The sequence below is a fragment of the Salvelinus fontinalis genome, unplaced genomic scaffold (genome assembly GCF_029448725.1).
Source record: "Salvelinus fontinalis isolate EN_2023a unplaced genomic scaffold, ASM2944872v1 scaffold_0396, whole genome shotgun sequence".
NCBI classification, from domain to species: domain Eukaryota; kingdom Metazoa; phylum Chordata; class Actinopteri; order Salmoniformes; family Salmonidae; genus Salvelinus; species Salvelinus fontinalis.
Window position 1 is genome coordinate 65,467 of NW_026600605.1, and position 13,861 is coordinate 79,327.

Genomic DNA, 13,861 nt, shown 5'->3' on the forward strand with positions numbered 1-13,861 from the left:
TAAATAAAGGGGGCATATAAGCAGACAAGGACAGCTCTTACAATATCCGATAATGACATTTATCTCAAACAGATCATATGTGTTTGAGATACATGTGCACCACAAAGTCAGAAGAGTAAGCTAAATTATGAGGGAAAAAATAGACTAAATAATAATGGTAAGTCACATGGGCTACTAACAGCTTACAACACAACATAGACTTAGTATTACTTTCTCAGCTCAGTATACAAATCTCCCTGACATATTACATAATGTAGGCATAAATGATGTAACATGCCAGGGAGATGTCTTAGAGCAAAGTGTTAATAATATAAGAATAAACATTATGAATTTACTGAACATAATGTTTCTGTATGGTTCAAAACGAATTTTGGCATTCGTTATTAGTGAAGGAGGAAGAGTTTTTTTTTTCTCTCGACTTAATCAAATCCACAAGGAGTCAGTATTAACCACATTTCTTTAAGCTAGTCAGCCATATCAGCTATGATTTTTAAAAAGGCAGTAAATTATGTAAAATGAGCTGTTTCGCTGCCAGACAAGACTCCGCTGATAACCAGGTGTAGCGGTTGTAAGGATTCACTCCATGTTAATGGCATGCATCACCCCCCTAAACAAAAGTTGAGCTATTCCAGTAAGATGTGCATGCTAAAATCACCACTGTATCTGTTTTACACTATATTTGTCCGGTAAAATATGATATGGTATATTGCTATGGAAAAAAATCTGTGGTACAACATGACATTATTACCCTGACAACCGTTACATTATTACCCTGACCAATGTAACATTATTACAGTGACAACCGTTACATTATTACCCTGACAACCATTACATTATTACCCTGACCACCGTTACATTATTATCCTGTCGATCGTTACATTATTACCCTGACAACCATTACATTATTACCCTGACCACCGTTGCATTATTACCTTGACCACCGTTGCATTATTACCCTGACCACCGTTACATTATTATCCTGACCACCGTTACATTATTATCCTGTCGATCGTTACATTATTACCCTGACAACCATTACATTATTACCCTGACCACCGTTACATTATTACCCTGACCACCGTTACATTATTACCCTGACAACCATTACATTATTACCCTGACCACCGTTACATTATTACCCTGACCACCGTTACATTATTACCCTGACCACCGTTACATTATTACCCTGACCACCGTTACTGTAAAGGCAGTCATTGTTGTTCTCCTCCTCAAACGAGGAGGAGCATGGATAGGACCAAGATGCGGATTGAGGGAAATAAGCCATCTTTTAATGAAAACAGCAAACAAGACACTACAAAACTACAAAACAACAAACGTGACTAACCTTCAACTGTCCATGTGTGGACACAGGAACAAACACCCACAAAACCCCAGTGAAACCCTGGCTGCCTTAGTATGACTCTCAATTAGAGACAAACGATACACACCTGTCTCTAATTGAGAATCATACCAGGCCGAACACAAAAACCAACCTAGAAATACAAAACATAGACTGCCCACCCAAAACACACGCCCTGACCAAAAACACATACAAAAACAACATAAAACAGGTCAGGACCGTTACAGAACCCCCCCCTCAAGGTGCGAACGCCGGGCGCACCAGCACAAAGTCCAGGGGAGGGTCTGGGTGGGCAGTTGACCACGGTGGTGGCTCAGGCTGAGGGCAAGGTCCCCACCCCACCATAATCAATCCCCGCTTCTTTATCCCCCTCCCAATGACCACCCTCCCACTAACACCACCTAAATGAAGGGGCAGCACCGGGATAAGGGGCAGCACCGGGACAAGGGGCAGCACCGGGACAAGGGGCAGCACCGGGACAAGGGGCAGCACCGGGACAAGGGGCAGCACCGGGACAAGGACCAGCACCGGGATAAGGGGCAGCACCGGGATAAGGGGCAGCACCGGGATAAGGGGCGGCAGGTCCTGGCTGAGGGACTCCGGCAGGTCCTGGCTGAGGGACTCCGGCAGGTCCTGGCTGAGGGACTCCGGCAGGTCCTGGCTGAGGGACTCCGGCAGGTCCTGGCTGAGGGACTCCGGCAGGTCCTGGCTGAGGGACTCCGGCAGGTCCTGGCTGAGGGACTCCGGCAGGTCCTGGCTGAGGGACTCCGGCAGGTCCTGGCTGAGGGACTCCGGCAGGTCCTGGCTGAGGGACTCCGGCAGGTCCTGGCTGAGGGACTCCGGCAGGTCCTGGCTGAGGGACTCCGGCAGGTCCTGGCTGAGGGACTCCGGCAGGTCCTGGCGTAGGGACTCCGGCAGGTCCTGGCGTAGGGACTCCGGCAGGTCCGGGCGTAGGGACTCCGGCAGGTCCGGGCGTAGGGACTCCGGCAGGTCCGGGCGTAGGGCCTCCGGCAGGTCCGGGCGTAGGGACTCCGGCAGGTCCGGGCGTAGGGACTCCGGCAGGTCCGGGCGTAGGGACTCCGGCAGGTCCGGGCGTAGGGACTCCGGCAGGTCCGGGCGTAGGGACTCCGGCAGGTCCGGGCTGAGGGACTCCGGCAGGTCCTGGCTGGACGGCTCCGGCAGGTCCTGGCTGGACGGCTCCGGCAGGTCCTGGCTGGACGGCTCCGGCAGGTCCTGGCTGGACGGCTCCGGCAGGTCCTGGCTGGACGGCTCCGGCAGGTCCTGGCTGGACGGCTCCGGCAGGTCCTGGCTGGACGGCTCCGGCAGGTCCTGGCTGGACGGCTCCGGCAGGTCCTGGCTGGACGGCTCCGGCAGGTCCTGGCTGGACGGCTCCGGCAGGTCATGGCAGGACGGCTCCGGCAGGTCATGGCAGGACGGCTCCGGCTGGTCATGGCAGGACGGCTCCGGCTGGTCATGGCAGGACGGCTCCGGCTGGTCATGGCAGGACGGCTCCGGCTGGTCATGGCAGGACGGCTCCGGCTGGTCATGGCAGGACGGCTCCGGCTGGTCATGGCAGGACGGCTCCGGCTGGTCATGGCAGGACGGCTCTGGCGCTAGGCAGACGGCAGACTCTGGCCGGCTGAGACGCACTATAGGCCTGGTGCGTGGTACCGGAACTGGAGGCACCGGGCCGAGGGCAAGCACCTCAGGGCGAGTGCGGGGAACAGGAACTGGGCACACTGGACTCTCGTGGCGCACTCTAGGCCTGGTGCGTGGTACCGGAACTGGAGGTACCGGGCTGGAGACACGCACCATATGGAGAGTGCGTGGAAGAGGAACAGGGCTCTGGAGATGCACTGGAAGCCTGGTGCGTGGTGTAGGCACTGGTGGTACTGAGCTGGGGTGGGAAGGTGGCGCCGGATATACCGGACCGTGAAGGAGGACACGTGCTCTTGAGCACCGAGCCTCCCCAACCTTACCAGGTTGAATGGTCCCCGTAGCCCTGCCAGTGCGGCGAGGTGGAATAGCCCGCACTGGGCTATGCAGGCGAACCGGGGACACCACCTGTAAGGCTGGTGCCATGTACGCCGGCCCGAGGAGACGTATTGGAGACCAGATACGTTGGGCCGGCTTCATGGCACTCGGCTCGATGCCCAACCTAGCCCTCCCAGTGCGGCAAGGTGGAATAGCCCGCACTGGGCTAAGCACGCGTACTGGGGACACCGTGCGCTTTACCGCATAACACGGTGTCTGACCAGTACGACGCCCTCTTACTCCACGGCAAGCCCGGGGAGTTGGCTCAGGTATCCAACCCGGCTTCGCCACACTCCCCTTTAGCCACCCCCCCCCAAGAAATTTTTGGGTGAGCCTCTCGGGCTTCCAGCCGCTCTGCCTTGCTTTTGCCTCATAAAACCTCCTCTCCGCTTTTGCTGCCTCCAGCTCCCCTTTGGGGCGGCGACACTCCTCTGGCTCTGCCCAGGGTCCTTCTCCGTCCAGAATCTCCTCCCAAGTCCATTCCTCTTTTCCCCATTGCTGTAGTTCCTTTTCTCTCTCCTCAATCCGCTTGGTCCTGTTGTGGTGGGTGTTTCTGTAAAGGCAGTCATTGTTGTTCTCCTCCTCAAACGAGGAGGAGCATGCTTTCCATTGTTTGTTCTTACAGTATTCTCCCTGTACACCAAGTCAGAACCATAGGATAAATAAAGGGGGCATATAAGCAGACAAGGACAGCTCTTACAATATCCGATAATGACATTTATCTCAAACAGATCATATGTGTTTGAGATACATGTGCACCACAAAGTCAGAAGAGTAAGCTAAATTATGAGGGAAAAAATAGACTAAATAATAATGGTAAGTCACATGGGCTACTAACAGCTTACAACACAACATAGACTTAGTATTACTTTCTCAGCTCAGTATACAAATCTCCCTGACATATTACATAATGTAGGCATAAATGATGTAACATGCCAGGGAGATGTCTTAGAGCAAAGTGTTAATAATATAAGAATAAACATTATGAATTTACTGAACATAATGTTTCTGTATGGTTCAAAACGAATTTTGGCATTCGTTATTAGTGAAGGAGGAAGAGTTTTTTTTTTCTCTCGACTTAATCAAATCCACAAGGAGTCAGTATTAACCACATTCATATCAGCTATGATTTTTAAAAAGGCAGTAAATTATGTAAAATGAGCTGTTTCGCTGCCAGACAAGACTCCGCTGATAACCAGGTGTAGCGGTTGTAAGGATTCACTCCATGTTGCTGGCATGCATCACCCCCCTAAACAAAAGTTGAGCTATTCCAGTAAGATGTGCATGCTAAAATCACCACTGTATCTGTTTTACACTATATTTGTCCGGTAAAATATGATATGGTATATTGCTATGGAAAAAAATCTGTGGTACAACATGACATTATTACCCTGACAACCGTTACATTATTACCCTGACCAATGTAACATTATTACAGTGACAACCGTTACATTATTACCCTGACAACCATTACATTATTACCCTGACCACCGTTACATTATTATCCTGTCGATCGTTACATTATTACCCTGACAACCATTACATTATTACCCTGACCACCGTTGCATTATTACCCTGACCACCGTTACATTATTATCCTGACCACCGTTACATTATTATCCTGTCGATCGTTACATTATTACCCTGACAACCATTACATTATTACCCTGACCACCGTTACATTATTATCCTGTCGATCGTTACATTATTACCCTGACAACCATTACATTATTACCCTGACCACCGTTACATTATTACCCTGACCACCGTTACATTATTACCCTGACCACCGTTACATTATTACCCTGACCACCGTTACATTATTACCCTGACCACCGTTACATTATTACCCTGACCACCGTTACATTATTACCCTGACCACCGTTACATTATTACCCTGACCACCGTTACATTATTACCCTGACCACCGTTACATTATTACCCTGACCACCGTTACATTATTACCCTGACCACCGTTACTGTAAAGGCAGTCATTGTTGTTCTCCTCCTCAAACGAGGAGGAGCATGGATAGGACCAAGATGCGGATTGAGGGAAATAAGCCATCTTTTAATGAAAACAGCAAACAAGACACTACAAAACTACAAAACAACAAACGTGACTAACCTTCAACTGTCCATGTGTGGACACAGGAACAAACACCCACAAAACCCCAGTGAAACCCTGGCTGCCTTAGTATGACTCTCAATTAGAGACAAACGATACACACCTGTCTCTAATTGAGAATCATACCAGGCCGAACACAAAAACCAACCTAGAAATACAAAACATAGACTGCTCACCCAAAACACACGCCCTGACCAAAAACACATACAAAAACAACATAAAACAGGTCAGGACCGTTACAGTTACATTATTATCCTGACCACCGTTACATTATTATCCTGTCGATCGTTACATTATTACCCTGACAACCGTTACATTATTATCCTGTCGATCGTTACATTATTATCCTGTCGATCGTTACATTATTACCCTGACAACCATTACATTATTACCCTGACCACCGTTACATTATTACCCTGACCACCGTTACATTATTATCCTGTCGATCGTTACATTATTACCCTGACAACCGTTACATTATTATCCTGTCGATCGTTACATTATTACCCTGACAATCGTTACATTATTACCGTGACAACCGTTACATTATTACCCTGATAACCATTACATTATTACCCCAACAACCGTTATATTATTACCCTGACCACCGTTACAGTATTACCTTGACAACCGTTATATTATTACCCCAACAATCGTTACATATTTACCCTTATAACCGTTACATTATTACCCTGACCACCATTACAGTATTACACTGACAACATTACAAGTGTCAGGAATAAGACCAACTGTTGAGGCCTAGATAAAACATTTGATTGTAGTACAGTAATTACAAAGAAATTAGGTGGGACCTACTCTAGTCCACTTCATACAGAAGTCGAATGAGACTATCTTATAATTCTAGATGTCTTCCTGACCTTCAAAGAATCATTGCATCTTGTTATAAACAAGTCCATGGGGACTCAGACTTGGGGACTCAGTAGACACTTTTCAGTAGACACTTTTCAGTAGAGCTTTACATTCCAGCTTGGTAATAACAGGATATTAACATGGTATAATTATGTTATTTTACTAGTTAACTACCAGTAATTGCCATTATAGTTACCAGTAGTAGTTACCAATATAGTTTAGCGCCAATACATTCCTGACATCCAGCCTAGCACATGGTTTGTTACCTGGAAACAGAGATGTAGTTTCTGTAATAATGATGTAATAATAATGATGATGATGATAATAATGATAATGATGTAATAATGATGAATCAGTGTTGCAACATTGTCTGTTTCTCTTTTAGTTCTACCGCAATATCCATTCCTTACGTAGCCTGACATGTAGCCTGTAATGTAACCTGTCATGTAGTCTGTCATGTAACCTGTCATGTAGCCTGCCATGTAGCCTGTCATGTAGTCTGTCATGTAGCCTGTCATGTAGTATGTCATGTAGCCTGTCATGTAGCCTGTCATGTAGTCTGTCATGTAGCCTGTCATGTAACCTGTCATGTAGCCTGCCATGTAGCCTGTCATGTAGTCTGTCATGTAGCCTGTCATGTAACCTGCCAAGTGTATAAATTGAGCAGTATACTAAGTGTATAAATTGAGCAGTATACTAAGTGTATAAATTGAGTAGTATATTAAGTGTGTAAATTGAGCAGTATACTAAGTGTATAAATTGAGCAGTATACTAAGTGTATAAATTGAGCAGTATACTAAGTGTGTAAATTGAGCAGTATACTACGTGTATAAATTGAGCAGTATATTAAGTGTATAAATTGAGCAGTATATTAAGTGTATAAATTGAGCAGTATACTAAGTGTATAAATTGAGCAGTATACTAAGTGTATAAATTGAGCAGTATACTAAGTGTATAAATTGAGCAGTATATTAAGTGTATAAATTGAGCAGTATACTAAGTGTATAAATCCGATTTGACACAATGAACTCCGTCGTAGTAGGTGGTGAACTAGGCGAGTCAGTCGTTTGAGGATTCAAGACTGTAGAGTCTGCCGATAAGAATGTGGTGATTGACAGAGTAGAAATCCTTGGCCAGGTCGATGAATGCAGCTGCACACTATTGTCTCTTATCGATGGCGGTTATGATATCGTTTAGGACCTTGAGCGTGGCTGAGGTGCGCCCATGACCAGATCGGAAACCAGATTGCATAGCGGAGAAGGTACGGTGGGATTCGAAGTGGTCGGTGATCTGTTTGTTAACTTGGCTTTCGAAGACTTAAAAAAGGCAGGGTGGGATAGATATAGGTCTGTAGCAATTTTGGTCTAGAGTATCTCCCCATTTGAAGAGGGGGATGACCGCGGCAGCTTTCCAATCTTTGTGGATCTCTGGCGATACGAAATAGAGGTTGAACAAGCTAGTCATAGTTGTTGCAACAATTTCTGCGGATCATTTTAGAAAGAGAGGGTCCAGATTGTCAAGCCCAGCTGATTTGTAGGGGTCCAGATTTTACATCTCTTTCAGTACATCAGCTATCTGGATTTGGGTGAAAGAGAAACGAGGGAGGCTTGGGCAAGTTGATCTAGGGGTGCAAGGCTGTTGACCGATGTAGGGGTAGCCAGGTGGAAAGCAAGGCCAGCCGTAGAAAAATGCTTATTGAAAATCTCAAATATTATGTATTTATCGGTTGTGACAGTGTTTCCTAGCCTGGGTGCAGTGGGCAGCTGGGAGGACGTGCTCTCATTATCCATGGATTTTACAGTGTCCTAGAACTTTTTGGAGTTTGTGCTACATGGATGCAAATTTCTTTTTGAAAAGCTATCCTTAGCTTTCCTAACTGCCTGTGTATTTTGGTTCCTAACTTCCCTGAATATTTGCTTATTGAGGTGGCTATTTGATGCTAACGCAGTACGCCACAGGATGTTTTTGTGATGGTCAAAGGCAGTCAGGTCTGGAGTGAACCAAGGGCTGTATATGTTCCCGGTCCTACATTTTTTGAATGGGGCATGCTTATTTAAGATGGTGAGGAAAGCACTTTTAAAGAATAACCAGGCATCCTCTACTGTCGGAATGAGGTCAATATCCTTCCAGGATATCCGGGCTAGGTCGATTAAAAAGGCCTGCACGCTGAAGTGTTTTCGGGAGCGTTTGACAGTGATGGGGGGTGGTCGTTTGACCACAGACCCAATACGGACTCAGGCAATGAGGCAGTGCTCACTGAGATCCTGGTTGAAGACAGGAGAGGTGCATTTGGAGGGCAGGTTGGTTAGGATGATATCTATGTGGGTGCCGTGTTTACGGATTTGGGGTTGTACCTGGTAGGTTCATTGATAATTTGTATGAGATTGAGGGCATCAAGTTTAGATTGTAGGATGGCCGGGGTGTTAACCATGTCCTATTTTAGGTCACCTAACAGCACGAGCTCTGAAGATAGATTGGGGAAATCAATTCATATATGGTGTCCAGGGCCCAGCTGGGGACAGAAGGTGGTCTGTAGCAAGTGGCAACGGTGAGAGACTTGTTTCTGGAAAGGTGGGTTTTTAAAAGTAGAAGCTCAAACTGTTTGAGCACAGACCTGGAGAGTAAGAGAAATTTCTGCAGGCTGCAGTAGATTGCAACTCCGCCCCCTTTGGCAGTTCTATCTGTTCAGAAAATGTTATAGTTAGGGATGGAAATTTCAGGGTTTTTGGTGGTATTCCTAAGTCAGGATTCAGACATGCATGAAACCAAGGCTCTAACGGTTACATAAGTCAACAAATGAGAGCGACTGGGGAATGGGAGTGGAGCTAGCCACTGCAGGGCCTGGGTTAAACTCTACATCACCAGAGGAACAGAGGAGGAGTAGGATAAGGGTACGGATAAATGCTATAAGAACTGGTTGTCTAGTACGTTCGGAACAGAGAGTAAAAGGAGCAGGTTTCTGGGCAAAGTAGAATAGATTCAAGGCATAATGTACAGATCAAGGTATAGCAGGATGTGAATATAGTGGAGGTAAACCTATGCATTGAGTGACGATGAGAGAGATATTGTCTCTAGAAACATAATTTAAACCAGATGAGGTCACCGCATGTGTGGTAGGTGGAACTAAAGGGTTTGCAAAGGTGTATTGAGCAGGGCTAGAAGCTCTATAATGGAATGAGGCAATAATTACTAACCAAAACAGCAATGGACATGGCATATTGACATTAGGGAGAGGCATGCTTATCCAAGTGATCATTGGGTCCATTGAGTAGCTGGGCGAGCTGGAGACACATCGATTCAGACAGCTTGCGGGCCTGGTTATGCACGCTAGCAGCAGGGTCTTAGAGGGACATTTGCGACGGAAGAAGTCATTTGTAGCCCCTACATGCGGTTACGTCGGCAGAGAAGTCATGATGGATCAGCAGGACTTCCTGTAGTAAAGGGTCCAGGCCAATTGTCAAAATATGTATAGTAGCCCCCAAAAAATTGTTTTATGGACTTCTTCAGCGAACAGTCCGGTGTCCTCTTGACAGCTAGCGAGCCGCTGATAGCAGAATAGCAGATGGGCATTCAGGGAACGTCGCGATGGGGGAGCCAGTTGAAACCCCCTCGGGCGGATTACGTCAGTAGTCCAGTAGTGAAGGATCGGCAGGGCTCCATATCGGCAATTAAAGGGGTCCAGGCCAATTGTCAAAATAGGTATTGTAGCTTAAGGAGTGGCTGATCGACCTCTTCAGCTAGCCGGGAGATGGGCCTAGCATAGGCTAGCTCCAGGCTAATTAGTGCTTGCTTCGGGACAGAGACGTTAGCCAGGAGAAGCCAATCAGATAGCAACTAGCTAGCTGCGATGACCCAGATGAAAAGGTTCAGAGCTTGCGGTAGGAATCCGGAGATATGGAGAAAATAAGCCTGATTTGCACTGGTTTGAGTCGTGCTGTGCAGACTGGCGAGAGATGTCCTGGCTAAAAGTAGTTGATGACCACTAGCAGTGGCTAGCTGACTACTAGCTAATAGCTAGTTATCTGGCTAGCTTCTGTTGGGGGTTCCTGTTCAAAAGTAAAGAAAATAGCAGAATCATACCACATCCCTAAGCTTGGGCCCTTGGTCTCAACCCCGCCCTTTGCAGCTGGGTAGACGGGCAGACCTCGGTTGTGAAGGTAGGCAAGAACACCTCCGCCACGCTGTTCCTCAAGACTGTGGCCCCACAAGGGTGTGTGCTCAGCCTCCTCCTGTACTCCCTGTTCACCCATGACTGAGTGGCAACTCAATCATCAAGTTTGCTGACAACAGTGGTAGGCCTGATTGCCAACAACGACAAGACAGCATACAGGGAGGAGGTGAGGGCCCTGACGGAATGGTGCCAGGAAAATAACCTCTCCCGCAAAACAATGGAGTTGATTGTGGACTACAGTAGACAGCAGAGAGAGCTAGTCCCCATCCATGTCTACGGGGCCGCACTGGAGAGGATGAAAAGCTTCAAGTTACTCGGCGTCCACATCACAATCAACCTGACATGGTCCATTCACAGAGACAATGTGATGAAGGCGCAACAGCGTCTACTCAACCTCAGGAGGCTGAAGAAATTTGGCTTCATGAACTTCCACAGGTGCACCATTGAGAGGATCCTGTAGGGCTGTATCAACGCCTGGTACGGCAATTGCAACCACAGGGCTCCCCAGATGGTGGTGCGGTCAGCCCCACGCATCAACGGGGGCACACTGCCTGCCCTCCAAGACATCTACAGCACCAGGTGTCACCGGAAGGCCAAGAAGATCATCAAGGACACCAGCCACCCGAGCCATGGCCTGCTCACCCCGCTACCATCTAGAAGGAGATGATAGTACAGGTGCATCAAAGCTGTAACCAAGAGACTGAGAAACTGGAGATAGAAGTGTCTTACTCCAGGCCATCGGACGTTGAAATAGTAACCTCTAGCCGGCCTCCGCCCAGAACCCTGCCCAAACTTAGTCACTGTTAAAAGCAGGGTACTGGGCTGATACCAACTGGTACTCTACCCTGAACCATAGAGACTGCTGCCATATGTACATAGTCATTCAACACGGTTCACTTTAATAATGTTTACAGTAGAGTACCTGTACTGGGGATCTGTGGTCAATAAACTGCCTTCAAGCGCAGGGGTCTCCCTCCACAGGAGTGGCAAATGGGATCATATAAATGCACAAAATCACTCGGACCAGCCTTTCCGGACCGTGGCGGTGAAGCCTGATAAGTGCAACACCCAAAGGGCTCGCACGTTGAAGGGCTAGGCACCTGTCCAGCAGCCCTGAGAATCGACAGTTGAGACGAAGAGGACATACGCTCAGCCACCAGAACAACACATTATGGGGATCTGACCATAGAGAATGATAGTCACAGTATATCATCTTTATATGTGTCCCAATATGGTGTCCGTGAGCCCACGGGCAGCTCCATTCCAATCAAATAACAAATGTAATTACATTAGAGACAATCGAGACGATATTCATTTTATTAAATTAGACAATTTTCTTCTATAATTTCTATGAGTTGGCAAAGACACTAAAATGATGCACAGCGCAACAGAGTGTTTTGTTTGAAAAGGGACTGTATGAAGCCAAATCTGGCAATTTTCTGCCACCAACAGTTATCTTCTTATGGATAGGGGGCAGCATTTTCACATTTGGATGAAAAGCGTGCCCAGAGTAAACTGCCTCCTACTCAGTCCCAGATGTTAATATATGCATATTATTAGTAGTATTGGATAGAACACACTCTGAAGATTCTAAATCTGTTTGAATGATGTCTGTGAGTATAACAGAACTCATATGGCAGGCAAAAACCTGAGAAAAAATACAACCAGGAAGTGGGGAATCTGAGGTTTGTAGTTTTTCAACTCAGCCCCAATTGAATAACCAGTGGGATATGGGTCATCTTGCACTTCCTAAGGCTTCCACTAGATGTCAACAGTCGTTAGAACGTTGTTTCATGCTTCTACTGTGAAGGGGGGCTGAATGGGAGGGGAATGAGTCAGAGGTCTACCAGCAGCCTCGGTCTCATGATAAGCGGTCATGAGAGTGTTACCTCTCGATCCATTGCTTTTCTACAGACAAATTAATTCTCCGTTTGGGACATTATTGAACATCTATGATAAAAACATCCTAAAGATTGATTCTATACATCGTTTGATTTGTTTCTACGACCAGTAATATAACTTTTTGGAATTTTCGTCCGACATTTCCGCTGGACTTGCCCGCGCCTCGTGAGTTTCGATTTGTTTACTAAACGCCCTAACAAAAGGAGGAATTTGGACATAAATGATGGACTTTATGGAACAAATCAAACATTTCTTGTCGAACTGGGATTCCTGGGAGTGCATTCTGACGAAGATCATCAAAGGTAAGTGAATATTTATAATGCTATTTCTGACTTATGTTGACTCTATCATGGCAGATATCTTCTTGGGTTGTGAATGTCTCTGAGAGTCGTACCCAGATTATTGCATGGTTTGCTTCTTCCGTAAAGTTTTTTTGAAATCTGACACAGCGGTTGCATTAAGGAGAAGTAAATCTTTAAATCTGTGAATAACACTTGTATCTTTTATTAATGTTTATTATGAGTTTTTCTGTGATTTGATGTGGCTCTGTGCAAATTCACGGGATGTTTTGGAGGCAAAGCCAAATGTAAACTGAGGTTTTTGGATATAAATATGAACTTGATCGAACAAAACATACATGTATTGTGTAACATGTTGTCCCGGGAGTGTCATCTGATGAAGAATATCAAAGGTTAGTGATTCATTTGATCAATATTTCTGCTTTTTGTGACTCCTCTCTTTGCTTGGAAAATCGCTGTCTACTTTCTGTGACTAGTTAATGACCTAACATAATGATATGCTCTGCTTTCGCAGAAAAGCTTTTTTGAAATCGGACACTGTAGTTGGTTTAACGAGAATTTTATCTTTAAAATGGTGCGTAATACTTGTATGTTTGAGAAAATTGAATTATGAGATTTCTGTTTTTTTTGGCTCACTGCAATTTCATTGGCTGCTGGCGAGGGAGACAGGTTATGCAGTGTTTGCACAAGAGTATAATTAATTGACTGATCCCTCCTGATTGAATCATTAAAATTTTAGTTATCTGTTATTTTACCAGGTAAATTGACTGAGAACACATTCTAATTTACAACAATGACCTGGGGAATATTTACAGGGGAGAGGAGGGGGATGAATGAGCCAATCGTAAACTGGGGATTATTAGGTGACCTTGATGGTTTGGGTGCCAGATTGGGAATTTAGTAGGGACACCGGGGTTAACACCCCTACTCTTACGATAAGTGCCATGGGATCTTTAATGACCTCAGAGAGTGAGGACACCCATTTAACATCCCATCCAAAGGACAGCACCCTACACAGAGCAGTGTCCCAATCACAGCCCTGGGGCATGTTTTAGACCAGAGGAAAGAGTGCCTCCTACAGCCCCTCCAAAACCACTTCC